The 24,693-nt window shown below is 43.3% G+C and overlaps 1 long non-coding RNA gene across 1 annotated transcript; it reads left to right on the forward strand.

Annotated features, from left to right (window-relative positions):
- Window positions 1–12,130: 12,130 nt before the first annotated feature.
- LOC123362640 lies at window positions 12,131–14,708 on the forward strand. The gene is made up of 3 exons (XR_006576504.1): window positions 12,131–12,189; window positions 12,346–12,444; window positions 14,215–14,708. It is a non-coding gene; the product is annotated as an uncharacterized LOC123362640 (long non-coding RNA).
- The last annotated feature ends 9,985 nt before the right edge of the window (window positions 14,709–24,693 follow it).

Raw genomic sequence — 24,693 nt, forward strand, 5'->3', positions numbered from 1 at the left:
AATAGTCTGGCATGTGATGTGAGATTTCCACTTCCAGATTTAATTAACAAGAAAAGGATTTCCGGAAGCATAAATGAAGATTTCAGACAGTCTAATGATTGGAGTTAAATTATTCCTGTTAGATGTGAGATAAGTTAGAGCTGTTATCAAACTGGGGCATTCTAAGCCACTTGTGGAGTTCCAAAATTTTCAGTGATTGAGAAGACATGATTGGAGTAAAGTGACTACAGTTCACTATCTCCAAAACAATCACAGATCAGCAACCACTGACCAACACTGGCCATTCAGTGTCTTTTCAGAGTGAAGATCATCAAAATCTTCTACAGGCGGGTGTGTGCTTTGGGGATTTCATCACAGCTGCTGCTCAATTTGCCATCTAGTTTACAAGTGCATCGTGTTTTTATCAATTGCTATTCTAGCATCATAAGAGTTAGAGACCAATAGGGCACACTAGGTCAGAATCCATTCCCTGCCATGCGCACACATGTGCTTTCATGTACCTGTGCCGTAGAATCAGAGAATTATAGAACCATAGGGTTAGAAGGGACCACAAGAATAATCTAGTCTAATCCCCTGCCAAAATGAAGGATTTGTTGTGCCTACATCATCCAAGACAGATGGCTATCTAGCCTCCTTTTGAAAACCTCCAGTGAAGGAGTTTCCACAACCTCCCTAGGCAGTCTGTTCCATTGTCCTACTGTTCTTACAGTTAAGACTGAAGGCATCACGGTAGAAGTGGATCTTGAGATGTGAGTTGAAAGAGAAGAGGGTAGTATCTTAACAGATTAGTTTGGAGAGGGCATTCCATCTGTAAAAGCTAGTATGAAAGGAGTAGAGGCATTGGTGGGAGGAGTGCCCAGTAGGGCTGCAGAGACTTGCATGGTTGGCGGAGCAGAGAGGGTGGCTGGAGGAGACTTAGCTGAGTGGCAGAGTTGTGAAGGAAGATGATCATAGAAGATTTATTTGAATGGACCAGTGGGGGCAACGTGAGTGTCAAAGAGGCCAGTGGGGGAGATCCTGCAGTAGTCAAGAAGAGAGATAATGATGGCCTAAATGTGTGGACAATCAGTACTGAACCAATTAACACTGCTATTAGCCTAATATTAGTAAACTGGTATTAAGGCTGCTGGATATAAAGCTAAGGCCCTGATCATTTTTTGTAATTAAAGATCCCAAGGCTCTTCTCTCAAGAGATAATCTCTGTATCCTGGCTGCATTCCAGCTTGAGTCAGATCCTGTCTCCTTAAAGTTTCCCGTGTGGTTTTAATTAGAGAAGTTACTCTTTCCTACTTTCCTCCCTAAAATCTGATGTGCAATGTTGCTGGTGCAGAATATCGGCTATGGTCCAGTTCCAGATGTGGCTGCATTTCAGTGTCATTTGAGATTCTGTGTATACTGCCTGTGAGAGCTAGGGGATTAGTTTTGGGAAAATGTCAGTAGTGCCATGTTTTTGCTTAGATAAAGCTCCAGAAATTCTGATTTTTAGCAAAACTATTTCAACCCCTTGAGTTTGGGGAAAAAACAAAACAAAACAAAACAAAACTGGAAACTTGGCCAGAACAATCTCTCATTAAATTGCTGGTTTCCTTGCTTCTGGATTATCCCTAAACAAATACAATTTACACTTTTTTTTTTTTGGTATTTCCAATGCTGGAAGCACAACATATGCAATGCAGGTTCAAACATCTGAGCACACGCTTTAGTGTAAGAGTTTAAAATGGGTCCCTGAAAAAATGGTTTATCTCAAAGGGGGTTTGTGGGTGAATTCTAATACACACGACTGCCTCCCCCCATAGAAGCCTTGTGGGAGCAGCTCTCTCATATTTCTAGCCTGTAAGAGCTAACTGCTGTGTGGGTGGAAGTGATTTCAGAAAAGAAGGCCAGAAACAGAAGAAGGCAGCAGAAACCTTTGGATATGAATGGAAAAAATTGCACAAACTGTATATATGGAAGAGAGAGGGGCAACAAGGGGAAACTCCTTTATTAGAGGTAGGAGCATTCTGCAAGGAGGTGAGAGAGGGCAGATGCCTTTACTCAGAACAAAACACAACCAGTTGTTCCAGGTGGAAGTTGTTTTCTGTGGCACCTGTTCTTCTATTGTGCCACTGTCTGAACTGCTGTGCTGTGGTACATGCAGCTGCTGCTGCCAAGTGCCATCCTAGTTTAGGGAACCCACTGTGCGTCTGAGCCTGAAATGCTCGGGGAAAGGACAATTCAGCTTCATTTTTGTATGAGACAACACTCTAACTGTACCACCTGTTGCACATTTCGGGACAGTCCTTCTTGAGAGACGTCTAAGGAAATGAAGCAGTCATGGGGTGAGAGGAATGGCTGTGTCATATATTAGATGCTGGCTAAGAGATGGAAAACAAATGGTGGCAATGCATGGTCAGTTTTTAGCATGGAAATAGGTTGAATAGCTGGGTGTCCCAAGAATCCATGGATTGGCATTATTCAATATATTTAAAGACTTGGAAGAGGAGGTGAGGAGTAAGATGGCAAAGTGTGTGGATGATACAAAATTGCTTAGTTTAGAGACCCCATTTGGTGCAAGGGGTGCAGGTGGGAATGTGGGGAGGGTGCAGGAGCTCCCATTTGGTGCTCAGGGTGGGGGTGGAGATGTGGGGGTGCAAGAGTCAGGATGTGGGGGGGGGAAAGGAAGTGGGGGGATGCAAGAGTCAGGGCAGAGGGCTGGGGGCATGTGAGGGGGTGCAGGTGTCAGTGCATGGGGTGTGAGGGGCCTGGGTATGTGTGAGGGTGCCAGAGTCAGGGCTGGGGTCATGGGGGGGGGGGGTGAAGGAGACAAGCAGAGGGCTGGGTGTGTGTGAGCAGGGTACAGGGCTCAGGGCAGGGGCCTGGGGGGGGTGCGGGGCGCAGAGCTCAGGGCAAGGGCCTGGGGTGTGTGTGGGGCTGTAGGGATCAGGGCAGAGGGCTGGGTGTGTGTGAGGGGGGGTCAGGGCAGAGGGCTGGGGTCATGGGGTGCTCACAGCAGGGGGCTGGAGGGGATATGCCCCTATTCCACCACCCCTCTTCCCCAAGGCCTTGCCCCCGCTGCTTCTCTGCCTCCGCCAGGAGCAGCGAGCACAGCTGACTCCACTCCTCCCCGACCCCCTCCCTAGCAAGGCCCATCAGCTGATCGGCCAGCAGGGAGGGAGGGACGGAGAGGAGAGGAGGAGGAGGGGCAGGAACCCAGCACACTGCGGGAAGAGGCAGGGGAGCTTGCAGGACCAAGCTTCTGCCCCCTGCCCATTGCCCCCACAGGAGGGGGTGGTCAGAGAAGAGCGGGTCGGGCTGGGCAGGATTTTTAATGGCACGCTGCTGCCTGCTAGGACTCCGGTAGGCAGCAGCGTGTCATTAAAAATTGGCTCACATGCCGTCTTTGGCATGTGTGCCATAGGTTGCCGGCCCCTGATCTAGCCCTTAGGTTGGGGAAGACAGTGAGGAATTCTAGAAGTACTGAACAAAACTAGGCACTGGGCAAAATGCTGGCAGATGAAATTCAGTGTAAACAAATATAAAATAATACAGATTAGAGGGAAAATGCTGGATCACTTTTACACTGATCAGTTCTAAATTAACTGCAAACATTCAGTAGATAGATTTACACCTCATTTTGGACAGCTAAGTGAAAACTCCTGTTTGGTAGTAGCAGTGGTTTAAAAACCCAAACGAGACCTTAGTTTGTATTAAAAAAGGGATAGAGAATACTGCTAAAAGTATATCGTTATGTAAACTGATGGTATGCCCTCACCTGGAATTGTGTTTACAATTCTGGTCCTGCCAGTTCAAAAAGGGATACAGCAAAATGGAATAGGTCCAGAGCACAGCAATGAAAAAGATCAGAGTCATGGGGAGCGACTTTGACGGTATGTGAAGAAATGATAAAGGCTCGGACTTTAGAGAGAGAGAGACAAATAAGAGACAAATAATAGAGGTATATCCAATACTGAAAAGGATGGAGAAGGTCAGTCAGCAGCACCTGTTTGCTACCGTAATACAAAAACAAGGAGACACAATGGGTACGTCTATACTACCCACTGGATCAGCAGGTAGTGTTCAATGTATAGAGGATCGATTTATCGTGTCTCGTCTGGACGTGATAAATCGATCCACTAACCGATGCCCGTACTCCACCTCAGCAGGAGGAGTAAGTGGAGTCAACGGGAGAGCCGCAGCAGTCGACTCGCCACTGTGAGGATGGCCAGGTAAGTCGAACTAAGATACTTTGACTTCAGCTACTTCAGCGTAGCTGAAGTTACATATCTTAGTTCGAACCCCCCGCTAGTGTAGCCCAGGCCAATGAAACTACAAAGAAATCAATTTAAAACTGATGAAAGGAAATACTGTTGAACATATTTATCATTTAACTTGTGGTACTGATTGCTACAAGAAAGGAAACTAGTAGGATTCAATAAAGAACTATCCACTTAGAGCCTGATTCAAAGCATATTGTGGATCAGGCTCTAGGGTCACAATTCTGCAAGGTGCTGAGCACCTTGGCCTTGATCCAGCAAAGCTTTTAGACATATTCCTAACTTTGAGTGTGTGAATCATCCCATTGATAAAGACTATATAAGTCATATGTCTAAAGTTAAGCACCTGCTTAAGTGATTAGCTAGATCAGGGCCAAAGTGCTCAGCACTTTGCAGTATTGAGCCTTATACAGAGGTGCTGGAACAATTTGTATAATGTACTGCGAGCCATTAACCCAAACTGTAAACCCTGTATATGATGGAAACTGCTTCAAGCCAGGGGGTATGGCAGCACCCCTAGTTCCAGCGTTGATGGCTTTATATGAATAAAAATATCCACAATTACCCTCTGAAGAAAATAAAAGAAAAAAAGCCACGTTGCTTCATTGGGAAAATAAATATCCAATAATCCAGTTGCCAACCAGCAACAATAACAAATATATAATATGATACAACAAGGATTGGCTGAGATACTCAGGAAGAATTGAGCGCCAGCTGGAAACTCACTCGTTCTACTGACTAGGAAGATGTTACCTTTATCTTAAAGTTGCATTTCACTCAGTCTGACACTTCCTCCTGGAAGAAATTAATAGGCTGCTGTCAGGGTGTTTCATTGAAACAGCCATTTTCTTAAAAAGACACCCACATCTAGAATCTTCAGCAAGCTAAATAAATGAGTCAACACACAGCAAATAGTTAGGAAGGGGAAGTTCTACCGGGATCAATGTAGAGTGATGTTAATCTCTCCAGAGTTCAGGTTCCAGCCGCGTTCTACTACCCATCTGATTTTCAACCGTGTTCTCACTGCAAATATCTAAATGCTCGTATTTGGAAAATGTGCAAATAAAGTCTCATTAGACAGGAGAATTTTTCAAGCGGAAAACAAGCTGGTTGAGCATATCATTTGGAGGATTGATTCAAAAATGCCTTTAAAAATTGTAAAAATGTGTAATTGTGACCCAAGGCCCTCTGGGTGGCAACTGTCAGAGGGCAAAGAGAGTTTTATAGGGATCCCCTGGGTCAGATATATGCACAATAATTCACCAATGGTGGCAAAGGGTGAAGTCTCTACTGAGAGCCAGTAGCCTACTGGTCATCACAATCACTATGAAATGTATGTACAGATAACATTTAAGGAGTTAGGTATCTGTACTGAAAATGATGTTCTTAAGGCAAGTAATCAGGAGGTGACGGGTCTGAGAGAGGTTCCTTTCAAACAAGAGGTAAAAGATGCTTATCTCTGTGGCTAGTCACCTGTAGTGGGCATTATATGTCTCACAATGGATGCCTGTCTGCATACTGAGCAAAATGCTAATCAAAAGATTGCAAAATCTTCAAGAGAGGAAATTGACAGGTAAAAATAAACAGCAGGAGGGGATCCTGAGAGTGCACAGGTACACCCTGGATCCTTCACTGAGGAGGCAAGCTAACAGCATATTTGTCTTATGGATGGAGGGTCACAGACAAGCCGGCTGTAAAACGCTGGAAGGATGTTGGGTGAGCATTGCTTTGCAAGACATGAAAGTATCCAATTAAGTTTAGGTTCAAGAATGCATGTAATAACTTTATTTTATATATAACCTTTTCTTTCCAATATATCTACTTGCTATCACTTGGATCTCTATACGTTGTTAAACAAACTTTTACTTGTTTCCACTATAAACACATCTGAGTGGCGAGGCAATCTGAGGTGAAAGTGGTAAGCTGGGATGTGCTGCTTCTTTGGAAGCAGCAAATCTGTGAATGCTGTGAGTGCCCAGTGCATACAGGGCTGCATGTTCCAAGGTGATGCTCGGAGATCTCTGGGGTTGGAATTTGCCAATACCTGCACATAGATAGAGTAGGGCCTACATAGACCTAGAGAAGAGTGTTTGTGTTGCCTGTGGCCATTGAAGTTGGGGAGTTGACGCTGGCAGGCACAGACCAGATTTATTCACCTTAAAGCGAGTGGTCACCAGGTGCCTAACAACACTGAGGACCCCCAGGAAGCATCCCAGTAAACTAAGGCCCATATATTGGAGCACTGATGGCAGCAGAAGCCTCCTCCTTATGCATTCAGGGACTATCACATAAGCCACATCACACAAACATTTGTGTGCAGCAGCTGATGGCAGATCATGTTATTAATATGGGGAATAAAAATATCTTCATTTTACAGAGCGTTTTTCATCCCTAATGCTCAAAGTGCTCTATAAGGCAAGTAGCATTAACCCCATTTTACAGATGGGGAAGCTGAGGCATAGAGATTTGCCCACGGTCACCCCACAGGCCAGTGGCAGAGCCAAAAATAGAACTCAGGTTTCCCGAGTCCTAATGCAATGCCCCAGTCCCTGAATCCCACTAGTCATGGGAACAGCTATAGTCACTTTTTGCAAGTGAGCAGATTTAAGCTAGCAAATATATAAGCAGTTAGAGTAATCAAACCATTATATGCATTCCTTTAACTTATTAGCTCTTCCATACTTTTGTATGGCTCTGGTTTTATTTTTTAATTTAAACATGTTTAGCATTTTGTTTGTCATGTTTGTTACACTGGGAACTTTAAGTTACAGTTATCGTGTCCAAGAACTACACAAGAGCTGAAATGCAGATTGCTAGCGGAGAATGCAGAGCACGTGGTATTTTGTAAATGAAGCCTGCAAGATTTGCGTACAAGTATGAGCGCATTTCTGCTCCAGGCACTGTAGTTAGTGAATCAGATGATGACTATAATACATTATATTGTCTGTCAGAGGTTAATTGCTCTTGCCCTCTTTGTCTTTTCTCCATACGGAGCACAGTCTTTCCCTTCTCCTTCACTCCTGCTGAGTGACAACTGTTGTTGAAAACAGCTTGGTGATTTGTTACCTTGTATCAGGTGTGCTATACACTGTCCAGCATACCCTGCAGACATTTGGTGATAGCAGCGTGGCTTGTTCCAGTTTGGATGCATTGTAACACTGTCCAGGTGTTAATTCCTCCTGCCCTCTTGGTCTTTCTCCTCTGGGGTGCCCAGCTCTGTTTTTTCTTTCTCCCCCCACTGATACAAGTGACACCACCTGTGTCAGCAGCTGTAGGGTTTGTCCTATACATCAGGTATTAGTGGCTTCGTACTTGAGGTTGCATTTTGACATGCACTAACCACTATAAATCAAGAGTATTATCTACTTTGCTATAATGCCCAGATTGTGCTAGATGCTCTACAGAGGTACAGGAAGGAACAGCTCCTGCCCCAAAGAGCTTACAATTTAAAGAGACAAATAGATGAACAGACCTACAGTATGTGGGGGAGGTGAACGTGATATAATGTATATAATAACACCCAACAGCTTATTATTTTGATCTGTCTATATAACTGAATCTGTCTTCCACCTAGGCATTATTAGGCAGCTGATTTCTTGTGGGCATTGTGGCAGTAGAAGGTTCTGAGAGGGATTTGAATAAGGAAAGAGTGAAGATATAAATGAGAGCCTGAAGACCAGCTCTGGTGTCCTGTGGAAGAAAGCATCATGGTTGTGGGAGGAGCAGATATATTGGACCCAAAGCTGGCATAATGAAGTAGAGAGGGTAGGAGGCAATGTGGTGAGACCAGGGGCAGATAAGTAGGTGAGACACAATTATGCAGGTCCTTGAAGGACAATAGGTCTGAACTTGAACTAGTGGAGAAGGGGAAGTTAGTGAAGGGTGATGTAGTCAGATCTAAAATAACACACTGATAGACAAGGAAGGTGATCTAAGCAACTACATTTTGCATAGACTGATGGGGAAGAGTTGTGCGTGTCAGGGAGTCTGGCAAGTTTCGTTAACAAACGGTGAGGTTTTTTGTGTATTTCAGGTCCACCAAAGTCAGAAACTCCAAGTTAACACCAGTTCCACTCTTGCCCCTCATGGGCTAAGAAAATGACTCAGTCTCTGCCCATTTACTCATCTCTGCTTTGGGACAGCCAACAGTGTGTCAGTCAGTTGTGAGAGTGACACACTTCTGTCCACTGGGAAGTGGTTGATGAACAACTCAATTACAGGCCACTAAGCTACTATTCAATTTTCTGCCACTCATCCGAAGGAGCAGAAGAAGATTGGTGAAGCAAGTTTCAGAGAAACTGGTGCCAGGGGGCAGAGGTGCGCCTGTGGTAAGTGTGGTTTGATCATGTCGCTGACTGGATGGGATGCAATATGGCATGCTTCTCCAGGCTGTGTGAAGACCGCAAAACAGAGGAAGATTGCTGGCCAATTACTCTTGTGTGTTGTGTGTTCAGTGTGATGTGACTCTATGGTGGTCTGCAGTCTGAGAGAATATAATATATGTCAGCAATTGTTAGATATCCACTTTTGATACCTAGTGACATTGGTTGTGCTCGAATACAAAAGAGAGGTGAAATGTTCAGTATTCCACTTCCAGTCTATACCCCAGTTTTTGCAAACAAGCCTTTGATGAACATGAGTTTGGAAGTCTTTAGTATAAGCCACGCATAAAATAGACATTTTAAAGCAAGTGTCTGCACCAAAGCCTGTTTAAATCAATGAAGTAAATGGAAAGATACCTCTTATCTTCATAACTATCAGTGATGGTGATTAGTTTGGATACGTGTTACTATGAGGGCCAAGTTAGTACTTTAATCCTTATGCACCACTTACTGCCGCTAGCCCTCAGCTTTACGTCTGGAGTAGCAGGACAGGGAGGTTACTAAGAAGAAGACAGCTTCTTCCTCATGCCTCAGAAACCACTTCTGCTGTTCCTCTGATCCCTCAACTACCACTCAGCCCTCTCAGGAGATAATTTTATTGGTTTTACTAGTAAGAAGGCCACATTCCATTATATTTATCCAGTTAACTCCCTCCTCTTCCCTCTCAAACCTCCCTTAAATGAGAAAAGGTTGTAAAACTGATCAACATTTTTTCCCAAAAGGATATAGATACAGTCATTTTTAGGGTGATGAGAGAATTGTGTGCTAGAGGAAGAGCTCTTTATTCCCAACCATTCTTTGTAGCCATACACTTTAGAAAGGGGGGTCACAGCAAGGGAGGGAGAAACCCCCCCTAAAATAACTTACAATCTTTTTTCATTTCAATTTTTATGCATTTACTTTGAGACATCTGGAGTTGGTGGTCTTTCCTGACTGCATCTGAAGTGAATATTACATCAAACAGCCCAGCACAGCAGTGATCTCACAGCACTGTCTGATATTCCCTCTGTGCAACAGGCAGGGGGAGATTTCATTTCATGCATCATTCATAAACTCACCGCTGGGATTCCACAAGTTGCAACATCGCCCATTCTTACTGCAATGGCTTAACACAAGAAAGATAACCATATATTCTTCCTTTGTGGAGGTTGGTCAGAGATACCATAGCATACAAGGTAAAAAGGAACTATAGATTATTTGGTTGGTTGCTTGAAAGTTTTGCTTAGGCACATTGTGTACTGTCTTGTGGGAATATTTCATAAATGTGCTGACAGAGGAGTCACTTGTAGCCTGAACACAAAGTACAGGAGAAAACAAAATCTGTTCTGGGGTGTGAAAAGAGTCTGCTTGAGAATTTCAGTGGATAATTTTAAATCTTACAGTCAGTCAAAACTGTTTATTTTACCAAGTAAAACCCATAGATAACAACCTCCTCTCCCTCAGATCTAGCATAGGACTATATTCTCTGCATTTACCAGACTACTTTTTGTCTCCTTTCCCTTCTTGTCTCTCAACAGTGGGTGGTAGATCCTTCTTCCGTGTTCCTTTCGCCATCTGGAGCAGCCTTTCTGTCACTAATTGGCTCTTTCAATATCCCATCTCAAGAGACATCTGTTCTCCCTGGCCTGTACTTCCTTTTCTAATGGAATAATTAACTCTTACCCCTTGATCATTCTCCATTTCCCTTATCAGAGTTGAGGTCTCTGAAACTTGGCTGTTTTTCCCATCTTTCACTCCTGCCCTACCATAGGTTCAGGTGTTTTCTGCATGGCCCATAGTAACCAAGTACATTTGTGTTTGTGAGCATAGATTGTAACCTGCTGGGTAGTGTTCTCTGATGTTCTGTAGGAATGATGGTGTATAAAATCTATTGCAATTGTTTTTATTTTGCAGCTGGGCTTCAAGCTGGGCCATAAATCAGATTCCCTTTGAGCCAGGGCTGGATGAGATTCTAAGGAGACAACTCTCCTGACCTCAGATGTCTTCCCCAGAAGTTGCTTTGTCTGACGAGGTAGACAGACCTTTCACTGTACTCCTCAGGGTGGGAGGCTAGATATGAAGTTCCTGACTGTGGAATCAGTTCAGACAAATGGAGCAGGAAGGAACTGAGTGGAATCACCTCCCTGCAGGAAAACCTCTTCTCCACTGCCCCAAAGTAACAATCCCCATCTCCTCATTAAGTGCCATGATTTAGCATTCTTTGAAGACAATGGCAAAGTTCCCATTGATTTCAATGGATGCAGGACCTTGCTGCCTATGCTAAATCCCGGTGGTTCTTCACCACCTGCCTTTCCCTCTCAGTTGTGCATGCAGTAAAGTTTCGGAGGCTACAGGAACTCAACATAGCCCTTATATATGCTATGCTTTGCCTATCAAGTTTAAACTCCATTAATAATGACTTCCTGTAATAACAACCACAGCATTTGAAATGGACACACCTCATAACACAAGTACTAATCACACAGTTACAGTACAATTCTCATTTTTGATACCTGTAATTAACTCTGATTTATATAACTTGAAACTTGAGATGAAGTCAGGGGAAGTTTTCCATTCAGTGAGGCCAGGACTTCACCCTTATGCATGAATTACTTGCTATCACCCCTTTTGTTTCAAAGGTAATACAGGTACATTAACTACATGGTAGCAATTGCTCCATGTATTTTAGCCTTTCTGTGCAGGCCAGAAAAATCCTTGCCTAGCAAGATTAAGAAAATTCTTAATAACAACAGTAATAATAGTAACCAGTTGAGTAGGCCGTTAGAATACTTTGGGGCCTTATCCTCTCTCACAGTGTAAAAAACCCAAACAACAGTACAACTATTATCTTTATGCTACCATGACCCAAAATGCATCTGTTGCTGCAAAATGCAGAGCACTTTGAGACCAACAGGATCATCACTGCCAAAATCACATTGCCAAGAAACCAAAAAGAAAAGTCAAGAGCATAGTTAAGAATTGAGCACAATTTCCTCTTGTTTTCCCTTTACCTTTTGTCTCTGCTCTCTTTCATGTGTTTTGTGGGGATTTACTCATACATGGTATAACACTGGTTTGAATACAGAAGAGACAAATCTTGTTGCAACTTCAGTCAGTCATTTTTTCAGATCAGATTGCTCATTCTGAATACTGAGGGAGAGTACCAAAGGTTGCTCAGAGACCTGAGGTATAACATTTCAATCTCACTCTTTCTGTCCTTCCATTACATTTTGCTGTAGCGGAGCTGTTACACTGTTTCTTATTTCTAAATAATAATGGTAAAATCCTAAAGCCTGGGAATATTCTGCACTCTCTTTAAATTGTGGCTGAAATTTGGTGTTTAAGATGGAAGTAATGAGCATCAAAGAAGATTTGGGAGTAAGATGTTACAATATTAATAACACCATTTTTTCTTGTTCCCAAACATGTCACAGGTCATGTTGCCAAAGATGTAATGGAATTTCCTCCATGTAGTAATTTATACACAATGTACTTTTTACTCCTGTCACAGTTCACCAAGGAGGAAAGAAGTGCTCTGGGCAAACTTGTACAGAAGAAGTCATGCCTATCGATTGGTGAGATCCTTACTCATAAGTTATTAAAGATGTGAAAGGTTTTCATGTGATGGTGGGTCAGAGCCTTCTGTGGTCCTGTAATTGTAACCACTTGTTCAGTGTCCTTATAGGTTTGTGTGAAGGGTAGCATGGTGTGTGTGTGTTTTTTTCCCTTAGGTAATATTCTGCGTTCTGTAAAATTAAGACGTTTGGCACTTCTCACTGAATTGAATGACAGCCTTTTATTCAGCTGCCAGGGCATTTACCCAATGCAGAGTGAGTATAAAATGCTACCATTCTGATTTACACTCACTTTGCCTGGGTGTGAATAGCTACAAAAGGTGGAGGGCAGTCCTCCTCTTCCTCCCTCCTCAGTTTCACAAGCAGTATCTCCAGGCAGGTCTACTCTACACTTAAAATGCTGCATCTGTGAAGCTATGCTGCTGTAGCACTTTAATGAAGATGCTCTACGCCAACGGGAGAGAGCTCTCCCATCAGCATAGTTAATCTACCTCCCCGAGAGGTGGGAGAAGCTCTCCTGTCAACATAGCGCTGGTTACACAGGGGGATAGGTCAGTATAACGATGTTACTTGGGGTGTGGATTTGTTACACCCCCTGAGTGACTTCGTTATACTGACATAGGTCTGCAGTGTAGACCAAACCTCAATGTATTACACACCAGGCTTGCTCCACCATCTGAGCACTTGTTTTGGCTGGCCACCCTGCCAGCCGCTGTTCCTTGCTGCCTCCTGCCGGCCAACTGCTCGCCACATTTGCCAGCCACCCATCAGTCACCTCCTGCTGGCACCTGCCTCTCTGCTGTGACCTTTGTAGGTCAATCTCTTAGTGATTTTTTAAGCTCTCAGCAGGCTGGGTAGAAACACTGCCCCACCACAAGTGATTTCAGCTCTCATTGAGTACTTAACATAACAAGATTCTCCTAATGAAGCTTATTTAGCTCTATTATTGACAATGGGGGAGGAACAGGTTAAACCAGACCGGGGACCCTTAGGGAGGATGCACACTTCCTGGCTGAGACACCTGTCTCTATCCTTTCTTGTACAGGAGTCTGGCATTCCAGCTCCTGGCTTAACAAGATCCTTTCAGCTGAGGGTGACCCCCTCATATGGGACAGGTCCCTTTATTCATACAGTAAAGACAACAGCATCGATAACAGCATTTCCCTATCCCTGCATTCAGTACTAAGGTGATTTGTAACCCAACACCAGACGAAGTTGATCACTTTGCACAACACGGCTCTCTCTGGTGGATATCTAAGCAGAGTAGGTGTGTTCATGTAAATACAGTTTGTTCCTGAAATCTCTCCCCTTCCCAGCTTGCTGTCAGAGGAGCGTTCATTCAGACCCTGCTTACACATGCATAGCTGGGGACTGCAACGCATCATATGCTCTGTGGATCACACACAGAGGGGAATGCATAACATGCACTGACCAGTGGGCTACACAGAGCACATAGGCAGCTATTTGGCTGCAGGGAGTTAAGGAGCACATGGGAAGGGACCATTACTCTCATCAGTGCTAGCCTACTGAGTTGTGGGGAAGAGAGGGCAGTTGTGATGTTTTTCACCTGTCCATTGACCAAGCTGCTCAGGTAGATCTTCAGCACCGGTAAAGCAGCCTAGCTCAATTGAAATCAATAGAGCTATCTCAGTTTTCCCCATCTGAGCATCCTATATTTTTAAAATACTGCAAATACTACAGAATTTCCTGAGTGAGACAACTTGCAGTTGGGGTGCTCCAGCTGAAAAGAACCTATAATATCTATATGCCTTTCATTGTAAAACACTGAGGGAACAGTGACAGAGAATAAACAGGGTCATACAAAAGGAGAAAAGACACAGGATGGCATAAGTGCCATATAAAGATATTTGGTGTGTTTAATGCTGTTATTTTTCGTGACTTACTAGTTTGGTCTGAAGTGTAGACAACAAGTCTGCTGTAATAGTAAAGGAATATTCTCTCTTACAGCTGTAAGGGAGAAATAAAATAAAGTTATAGCACCATGCTGCTTCTTTCTTGCTGCAGGGGATGAGAGGAAAAATCTACTTTGAAGAGCTAAGCCGTCAATGAGGTGAAAGAAAGAAACAGACCAGGGCTGTGCAAAAAACCTCAGACTGGGAGATGGGGCAAGTCCTGGGAGGGAAAAAAGGCTTTCACTAAAGTTCCAAAAACCAGCTCTTGTGCCACCTGGACTATATGTTTTGCTTAAAAAGATGAACAATCGAGGAGAGAGGAACTAAGAGGTGGAAGTGCAAGGGTCAGGAAGTCCAAGTGAAAGAAGCCCTTGAGATAGGAATAAAGAAAGAAAAAGAGTTGAAAAAAGAAACAGAGAAATAGTAACTAGAGATTCTCTTTCTTTGTGAAGACAGTAGCCTGCAGACTCTTCCCACTGTACCAGATAAAGTGTGTTGAATGCAGTGCATTCTTGTTATCAAAGGAGCCCAAGCAAAAACCTTAAGGGACATCAGGTGCTGTACTCTGCTGACTGCTGGCCACAGGTGGGATTTTGAGTTGTCATTTGAAACCCATAACAAAGAGACCCAAATAAATAAATAAAAAGTCTGCTGGATGTTCTACTGTCTTTTGTTCTAAAGTTGGGAAGTTTTATGTTGAAAAGCACAGTTAACTATTCCAGTCTCTAATATCGCCATTTGACTCATCTGTCCTCAAGGCTTTCTTTCTCCTAGACACCTCCCCCTATCAGCTTATGTCTTTTGGCACACCCCGCCCCCACCCCACCAGGAGTTGGGAGGGGAACCTGGCCAACTCTCTCTCCTAGATTCCAGTCCAGGGCCCATTGTAAGATGCTAAGTCCTGCACCCCAAAGTGCTATTTCCTGGCAGACTCCTCTTTCCCAATAGACAAAGTACTTGGAATCAAAGATAAAGTTTCAGACGTTCTGAGACTCATCAGTCTCTTCCCTTTTAGCTTAGCAACATTGCTACAGATAGAGCACAATAGCTCCTGGAGTGCTCGTTCTCAGAGTACAGCTCAGTTCACCTCCACTGTCTGCTCTCCTCCTGAGCTGGGCTGCATTCCTTTTGACCTCCTCTTCCAAGCCATGCATGCATTGCAGGTGGGGTGGGGTGGGGCTGACTGACACCAGAGCAGCTGCTTAACCCCTTCCATATGGTGCAGAGTTTGTATAATATGGACAAAATTATGCTTCCCCCTAACCCAACCTGGGGTGAAGCCCTGAAGCCCCTTGCCTAATCCAGAGGGCTACCTCTGCTGGACTCTTTATATACTCTGAAAGGGCTGGACATAAAATGAGTAACCAGGCTGGAGAGCTGAGTCTCAGAAGGGGCAGACCACCATGAGACCAGAGTGGCTGTCAATTGGAGGGTGCCAGGAAAGGAGAGAACCTGCCACGAGCTGTCTGTCTACTAGGTGGCATCTGTGGTGTGTGACCCTCTTCACCACAACACAGCTGCGACCAGTCAGCTATCTCAAAATCTCTACAACCAGTAGTAAGTTCTTCAATCAAACAGTCAAGTTATCTACCCAATTGGAACCTAGTTCATGTTAATGTGAACTTTGGTTTGCGTTATACAAACTTCACTCTGTGTTTTGAACCAGGAAATGCTCAGCAGAGATCCCACATGTCTGTCATGGCATCGTCCCCAAGGCACCATACCGAAACCCGGGACCTAAGCATCCCATACTTCTGAAGGGTTTGAGATCTGGATATGAATTCTGTTGCTTCATCATATTATTAAAATATTAACATGGTCCAGGTTTGGATTTATTAGCTTACTCAATCCTGATCACAACCAGTGTTGTTGGCTAGTTGCCATTCATAGCAATGGTGCTCTTTGTAAATGAGTATGCCATGAGAGTCAGCTCTTGTTCTTTATAGCCATTTCTGTTGCTTGGTTTTTCTATTCTGTTCTCTTTCCAAAATCATCTCATATTCATATGGACTATATGCATTCAAAGTTCCTTTGATTATTAGCCTTTTGTTTTCTGACTTGGTTTCAAGTTGAACTCCCCTCTTTAGACTATGCTGTTACTCATTATTAAAATGATGGACTTGTGAAACATTGCAGCACAGGCTCATTATGTTGGTTATCCAAGATGGTTTGAACTTAGTCAGTTTTCACTATGCTCTTATACTAAAAGAAGCTTTTGTGGGGAATTAAGCTGATGTTCAGTCATGAAGAAAATATTCAAAAAGTTGAGCCTAGGGAGGAATGGATGATTCAGAGGGCTTAGTAATAGGATACACTATAGAGCTTTCTCCCATAGTTCATTGATTCAAATCCACCCTGGTCAGTTGTGGCCAGAAATTATCACCATCTGACAGCTGTGAGGAGAGGAAGGATCGTTTTGTTGTTAACTCACAAAACTGGGGGTGAGCAGCATTAGCTTGTATAATCTGCTCTGACACTCTCCTGTGACAATAGCTAAGAATTACAGAAAAAAGTTGCTTTCTTCTATTATTCAAAATGAACTTTATTCTAGTGCTGAAAAAAGTTATCCCTAAAGCGTTTCTCTCAGTGGGGGTGGGGGTGAGGGGGCGAGGAGAGATTGCTGCACTGTAGACCTTCTGCCTTGAACCTTTCTAGCCCTCCTCTTGCCCATCTTCTTTCTTCATATTAAGGAAGTAGTAGACACACACTCATGCTGTTGATTTCCTGTGTGTCACTGGGCAAGTCACTTAACAGCCATGTGCCTCTGTTTTCCCACCTGTAAAACGGGATTTTGCCTGCCTCACACTTTTGTTGTGATTTTAATCATTTAATTCATTAATGTTTTTAGACCACTCTGAAAATCAGAGGCGGAAGTCACTACAGAAAGGCAAAGTATAATTACAAATCAATATGCAAAATCTTTATAGAGAAGTGACAATGGGAAATAACTGGTACCTTTCTGTTATGGCGCTGGGTGAACAATTTGTACTGAATTACGTACTCTGGGCTAGGCTAGACTAGACTTTGCAATCTGCTTTAAGTAAGGGGCAGCATGTAGTTGTCCTACCCCAGGAGCAGAGCAGGTACTGAATTGTAGCTTAGAGTTTCCTCACTTCCCCCATGGAGCAAGGCATAAACAAGCTGCGCCAGCCATTTCCTAGCCCAGCTCTGAAAGTTTCCTCTCATGATAGCTCAGTTGTGCTTGCTGACATGTTTGGGGGAGAGGGGCAGAGCCAGGGCTCTAGAAACTCCCCAACCCTGTCTGCTGATTCCCTCTCCCACCTGCGTGGGACAGGTCTCTGGGCAGCTACTCTGAGTCCCATGATGCAGATAACCCACAAAGGGGAGTAAGAGGGTGTCTTTTTCCCCCTTGCTGCCCTGAATGGCTGCATAGGCCAGCTTGTTAAGATATTTATATCTTTTTGCCTCAGATTGTTGCATCTTTTTCTGTTTCTGAACTGTCTGTCTCAACTGAACTGTCTGAACTGTCACAATGTAGTTGAACGTATCTGAATTTCAAACCTTATTGCAGAACAATTTCAGCAGATACTTACTGGTCAACACTGTAAGTGTTTGAAATGTGTCCTGTTGTGCTTGGAAATGTATGTTCCATGATGTTCTAGCCAGGTGAGTCATACTGATTATAATGAGGTTTCCACTGTGAATTTTTGCAATTATGAAATCAAAAGTCCTCTCCTGTGATTCTTCTGCTGTACTTGTGCAATGCATACATTCCCAGTCAAGTCATTCACTACAATAGTCACAGAAAGATAACAGAAAAATGGTCCTAACTAAATTCATTAAAAATCCAAATAGCTGTTCTCAGACTCTTCTTACAGTATTCACTTGGCATGATCAACATTGATTTCATGGACTGCTTCCGTATGGTAGCTACCTAGATGTTGTCTCTTTAAAAGAGCCTTGAAATACATTGGTAGGACGGCATGGAAGACAGTTGCTTGTCACTTCCCTGTGCTTATGTAATAGGGAAGAATAATTCTCTCCACTGAAGGAATTACTGGGTGAAGTTCTATGGCCTGTATTATACATAGGGTCAAAGTAGATGGTCATAGTGGTTCCTTCTGGCCTTAAAATCTATTAGTGTCTGGGAATGATCATCTGGCACTTTGCACGAATACTAAACTAACTTTAAAAAAAATAAGTGTTGAGTGTTCAGCACATTATTGAATAATCATGCAGCTTCAGAGCAACAGGGCAGCATAACTGTGTGAGTGGCATATTTGCACCTTGCAATATGACCTAAATAACAAATCAAAGGCTCTTAAAAAAAGGGAGAAAATGTTCCTGTGTTCACCAAACTGTTGAAGCTACATGACAGCAAGCAAGCATTTTGAAAACTATGAAAAAGGAGGGCATCGCAGTCTATAACACTGCATAATTAAGCATTTTCTCAAAACGTGTTCTTAAAAGCCTTGGAGTGTTTGTAAGCTGCCAGTAAACTATTAATAAGGCACTGTCAAAATGGAAATTAACTCTTTAAAATATGGAGGTAGATAAACTGAAGGTTTCCGTGGCATACAATTAGGCAGAGGGCATGAATCTCTTAGCATCATGCTCATTTAGAAAGAATTGCTGAATAAACATAACCTTTGCTTTAAATGGAAGGTGTGCACAGTGGTGCATAGGATGGTAATTAGTTCTATGGTGCAGGGAAAAGTGTTAGCACAGAAGCCATGCCATCTAAAAATAAAAAATATGGCTTTGGTTTAGCAGGCTTGGTAAGCAGCACAGTATCTGAATGCAGAAATGGCTTCTGATCAAAAAACCCAAGCATTCATTGGGACTTAATGATCTTTTCCCATTGTCAACCAGAATGCGTTTTTTTTAAAGGTTTACAATACATGCTCACAGTTTCACATACCCAAAACATCATCTATTAAAAAAACATTAAGGCTATAAAAGAAGCCCACAGAAGCAAGAAAAATTATAGTTGCCGATTAAACCTCTTTGGTTTAATATTAAGGACACCACAGGAAAACGTTAATGTGGAACCTAATTTTGGAAATGTAAGGATAATGATTATTCTACCACAGCTGATAAGAATCATTGCCATTTATTCTAGTGCCTGGCATACACAAGATCCAGATCCATTCAGTGCCACTGAAATGAAGCCACCACTTGGATGAACAGCACAGTTGTGGGGATAACTGTTGTGTAGTGTGCTGCAGGAGAGTGGCTGGAAGGAACATTTTGCTCCAAACTGTGCGAAATGCAATGGATCTTCAAGACGGGGGTTTCCAGTTTGGGGAGCAAAGTTAAGCCAACACTGAGTGCTCTTGGAAAATCTCACCCTAATGTTTACTCATGCAGAATGGACCTTTGTGTCTATCTTTATAGACTCTGCATATAATTAGTGCTTTGTGACTTTTCTTCATAATGTTTTTTTAATAATTTTCAACGGATTATTAGGGCAAGTAATTATTGAAAATAGGTTGCATTATCTATTTAGTATAAATTAAATTAGATAAGAACATGTAATTACGATGTGTGACTATACTATAAAAAATTCCTATTAAGCTTCATGGAAGAAACCTACTGTGCATACACATTGGGCAAATTCGAAAGTTCAGCATATTAGTCATTTCTAATTTTACTTTTGCAAAATAGCAGAAGTGATTAAATATAGATCATATGGTTGGAGCAAATGCCTCAAAACCTGGGTTTTAAAAAACAGAAAACCTGAAGGGTTTGCACAGAGGTTTAGCGACAGATTCTGCTTATCACTTCTAGGCCACAAATACTGCATTCTGACCCACATGGGTCCCCTGCACCCATGATAAGCCAAACTGACTTCTAATGGCACAGATATAAGAGCTACACTGGTGGATTAGTTTGCAGGATGAGAGCCTAGAGGTGTACTAGTTTTTCACCTCTGGACACCATGGTTCAATTCATGTCACAAATGGATATAAATTTGTTGGCCTCAGTTTAATCCCTGGAGGACAGCTGTAGGTAACAAAACTGCCACATAGTTTGCCAGGGAGTTTCTCTTCAGGAAAGGGTCAAAATGGAAAGGTACGAGAGCTGCAGGTCATGAGGCAGCTGCTTTGGCAGTGCTAGGATAGGGAAACTCACTCAGTGCCTGTCATCTGGGTGTTGTGATCTACACCACCTAATGCCAAGTGAATGCTATCAATCTGTCACATTTGTGAGTGCTAACGTTCAGTTCAGGTGAGTAGTATAAGAGTGAAACTAAGGGTCTGGAAAATTCTAACTCAGATTTTATTTTTTCCCTGCTATAAAATGGCTGAATGGATTTTTTGAAATTGAAAACAAAACAAAAAGATGACTGCTGTGCTGAGATCTGGATGCCAAGTTACAGTTCAGAGCAAGGTTTTATGACTGGGTATGAAACACAAACGTTGAGAGAATATTAATTATAGTATCACCACAGAGCACATATTATCAGTTGCCAATAACTACCATACTCTATTCAGAAATATCAGCATCTAGTCCTGTACTTAAAAACATCCCCTACCTTTAATGTTTCTCATTTGCATGTACAGCAAAACCTAGATTTTAATTTTATGTTTCTTATTACGGTGCTTTACTGCAACTTCTTTAGCTCCTCAATTAAAATCTTGGGGAGTCAGGGAGAGGGAGTCTGAGTCAGATCTCCGTTACCCTTGTGCCATTCCAGTGAAGTCAACAGCATGGCATGATACAATCTGAGACACAGTTTGGCCCAAGGTATTTAAACACCACTTAATCTTCCTGCTTAGAAATGGAATCAGGAATCATGGGAACTGATGTGAAATAAACCTAAAATGCATTGTTGATGAAAAGCAGGTGAAAACTTACTTGTCTTTCAATACCACTGTGTTATGTAGTTGCCCAATACTTCAGTGCTGTATGTGTGACTGTATAGTCTGAACAGGATAAGGGGTATCATGCAGCATATTGCGTGGAATCCACAAAGCTACTTAAGTGCTTAAACCAAGATTTAGGTGCCAAAATCCCCCAAACTCCCGCTGAACCCTGTATGCACCTAAATTCACTTGGTGTTGAAGTTTTTCGAAGTAAATATTCCCTAGGCGCTTAAATTTCTGCCTCTGGGCATGCATGTTGGTGCCTCACCTACCAGATCAAGCCACATTAAAAATCAAGAAGCAGGTGCCCATTGTGACAAAGTGGGATTTTTTCATAATATTTTCAGTTTCCCCTATGTGCTGCATGTTTAACTAGGTGGTGAGAACAAGGTGGTTTATTCTTTGTAACAATCCAGGTGTGATTGTTGCCTAGTTGCCTGGGCTCAGACCATGGCCCAGACATTTTGTAACCCAGCAACTGATGACTCTGGGGCCCATCCTCTCCAAGAAGCCAGCAAGTTTTGGCCAGCAGGAGAACAAAGGGGAATAACCAGGTGACTCTGGTCACCTGGGAAGAAGAACAAAGACTGAGAGGGGCCAGGAGGATGGTACAGTGTGGGCTGCTGGAAGCAGGACACGCGCTTCTGGACTGGGACTCAGGATGGTTCAGAGAACAGGGCCTCTGAGCTCAGGGTTCATCCAAATGGAGTTTGCTCTAACTTTTCCATTTTCTATCCTGACCTAAGGTCTTTCTACACTGTGTTCCAGACAACTCATAAATCCTTCTGTTTTACAATGCTGGCTGAGTGTCACTCCAGATTGAGTCAGAGGTCCATTGTTCCCTTTGGGCATGTAAGTCTCCCCCAGGAGTTCAGTTCTGGTGGACTCACTGAGGGGGGCTCACAGTGTGAACCAGGGGCACTGAGGGCTCCGAAGTTCAGTCCCAGAAGGCAGAGAAGACAAGGGGCTTACCCCAGTGAGTGAGACCCTAAGGAGGGTTAGCACACCACAGCAGGTTCCTTCTAGGGCTGTTTGAGAGCACCAAAACTTGGGGAACCGTAAAAGCAACAAGGAGTCCGGTGGCACCTTAAAGACTAACAGATTTATTTGGGCATTAGCTTTTGTGAGTAAAAACCCCACTTCTTCAGATGCAAGGAGTGAAAATTACAGATGCAGGCAGTGTTGTACTGACACACAAAGAGAAGGGAGTTGCCTCACAAGTGGAGAACCAGTGTTGACAGGACCAATTCAATCAGGGTGGCTGTAGTCCAATTCCAATAATTGACACCCGTGACACCCGTCTTATAACTTTTAGCCCAGTAATAAGAGCACTCACCTGGGATGTGGGAGACCCAGGGTCCAGTCCCCCTGCAGCAATTCTGGCTCCATGTCTGTGGACAGTGCTGTGATGAGGAAGAGCAATAGCAAGATGGGAAAAGAACAACTCTTCTAATGGCTTTGAATTGAGATCAGAGATGACACATTTCAATTACAGCATTCGTTCCTGATGTCAGAGAGAGGTTAAAATGGAATGACTCTTTTGTGCATTTGGAGCAATTAGAGGTCTGAAAATGTCTTTTCGCAACTAAATGATAATTGCTTCTGAATAGTCAAAGCTGCAGAACCTTTTCCGGATTGGAAGCTATGTTTAAAACTTTTTATTACTCATCTACACAGACTTAATTGACTGAGGTTCTAAACCCCAACCCTCTAGTGAGTACTGATGAGGTTTGAAGTTATTCTGAATGGCTAGCATTTTAAAATATAGACAAGGAAGTACGGGATGGAAATGCAGCTTAGCAAGTAAAATTATTACGATTATTTCAATTTCACAGCTGCACATGAGGCTATACCTGAAGATCACATTGAAATATCAGCTAGTGCAAAGCAGGACTACCCGCTTATGAAGTACTATTTCACACTACACTTGTGCTCAGTTATCTATATTAGATTCTAGATGATGCTTAAAGTGCTTGGTTTTTTTTAACTTAATTGGTTTGGGTCCTAACTACTTTAGACACCTCCTCTGGGCCATGGCACTAGTGATCAGCGGTGGTGCTCGGACACTTTCAGTGGAGGACCTTGTGGCTCACACTCTAGCTTAGTCAATGAAATCTCATTTGTGGACCTTCAGGGCATGTTGCAATGGGAATGAGGTGGAAGGGGAATAGCTTAGTGCAGTGTTTCCTAAACTTGGGATGCCGCTTGTGTAGGGAAAGGCCCTGGCGGGCCGAGCCGGTTTGTGTACCTGCCACGTCACAGGTTCGGCTGATCGCAGCTCCCACTGGCCGCGATTCGCCGCTCCAGGCCAATGGGAGCTGCTGGAAGCAGTGCAGGCCAAGGGATGTACTGGCTGCTGCTTCCAGCAGCTCCCATTAGCCTGGGGCAGTGAACCATGGCCAGTGGGAGCTGCGGTCAGCTGAACCTGTGGACGCGGCAGGTACACAAACCACCCCAGGGGCTTTCCCTGAACAAGAGGCATCCCAAGTTTGGGAAACACTGGCTTAGTGGATGGGACTAAAGCTTGTCCATCCAACTATCTCCTATCTTTGGTCCTGGCTAGCCGTTCACATAACAGATCCAGATCACCATTTTGCTCCATGGAGGGGCTTTTCTAGTGGCAGGGGAAACAAAGCTGTAGAGGCAGCACTCCCGCAGTCTTCTGGCTTTCATCCCCTTCACCCATGAAGATGGGGGGTGGGGAGATGATCTGGTCCTATATTATATTCTAGAGCTATTTTATCTCCCGTTCCTCAGACCACAGAATACTTTCGAATGTCATGACTGGTTCTGACGACCACAGCTATAGCCCCTGTTTGATGAATGTAGGGATGTTCCAAAGATGTCTTACTATGTGGATGGGGCCATGCTACATAGAGATTTTGGACCAGATTCTCTCCCCCTCTCTTGTGTCCAAAGTCCGTTTCAAATAGCAGGTGGGTGCAGAGGTTTGTGTTGCATGGAATTGGTTAGTGTATGAATAGGGCAGTCTTCTGATTCCCTGCCAAGGTGTTTGGATGTAATATTGCAAGATCACTGGGACAGGAGTTCCTGTTAGGGTATACAGGAATATTTAGAGAATACAGGAGTATTCACTGCTGTCAAACCTCTTTTCTTCTTCTCTTCTAGTTTTGCAACTCACTTTTGATATGGTGAGCAAATTCCAGTGATAGACACGACAACAGTCGAATACTGACAGCTCTATAATAAACAGCTACCTGTCCAGATATAATACTCTCCTCCCTCGTGTCAGACACAATGCATATCAGCTTGTCTAAATCATCCTTCCTTTAGATGTGATAAAGCTGGCATGCAGCAATAAGCACCAATTTAAGTATTCCTGTGATTTTCTTTGGGATGTAGGAACATGCAGAGACCTAGAAATGTCTCAGCTAAATTGTTAACAGTAAGAGTCAGAGCCCCAACTAACTCCTAACTTCCACTGAAATCAATGGAGGATAGGACCCTAAATACCCTTTGAGGATCTGGGACTAAAATTCACCACAACTGTTCAGAACTTCAGGGAAGTACAGGAGCACAAGCTGAAAGCGGGTATGTGGACTAAAGAAATTATGTATTTCTCTATCATTTTAGTAGCTTTATTAGATGCTTCTACAGTGCTAATGAAACCTCCTGAAAGCATGAGATCTCTTGACTCTGAATAGCAATTGCCTCATTCCTGCACACTACACAGTCACATTTGTTAGTGAAAAAGCCAACAAATGCTTATGACTAATTTAATCAACTGCAGACAATACCTG

The sequence above is a fragment of the Mauremys mutica genome, chromosome 2 (genome assembly GCF_020497125.1).
Source record: "Mauremys mutica isolate MM-2020 ecotype Southern chromosome 2, ASM2049712v1, whole genome shotgun sequence".
NCBI classification, from domain to species: Eukaryota; Metazoa; Chordata; order Testudines; family Geoemydidae; genus Mauremys; species Mauremys mutica.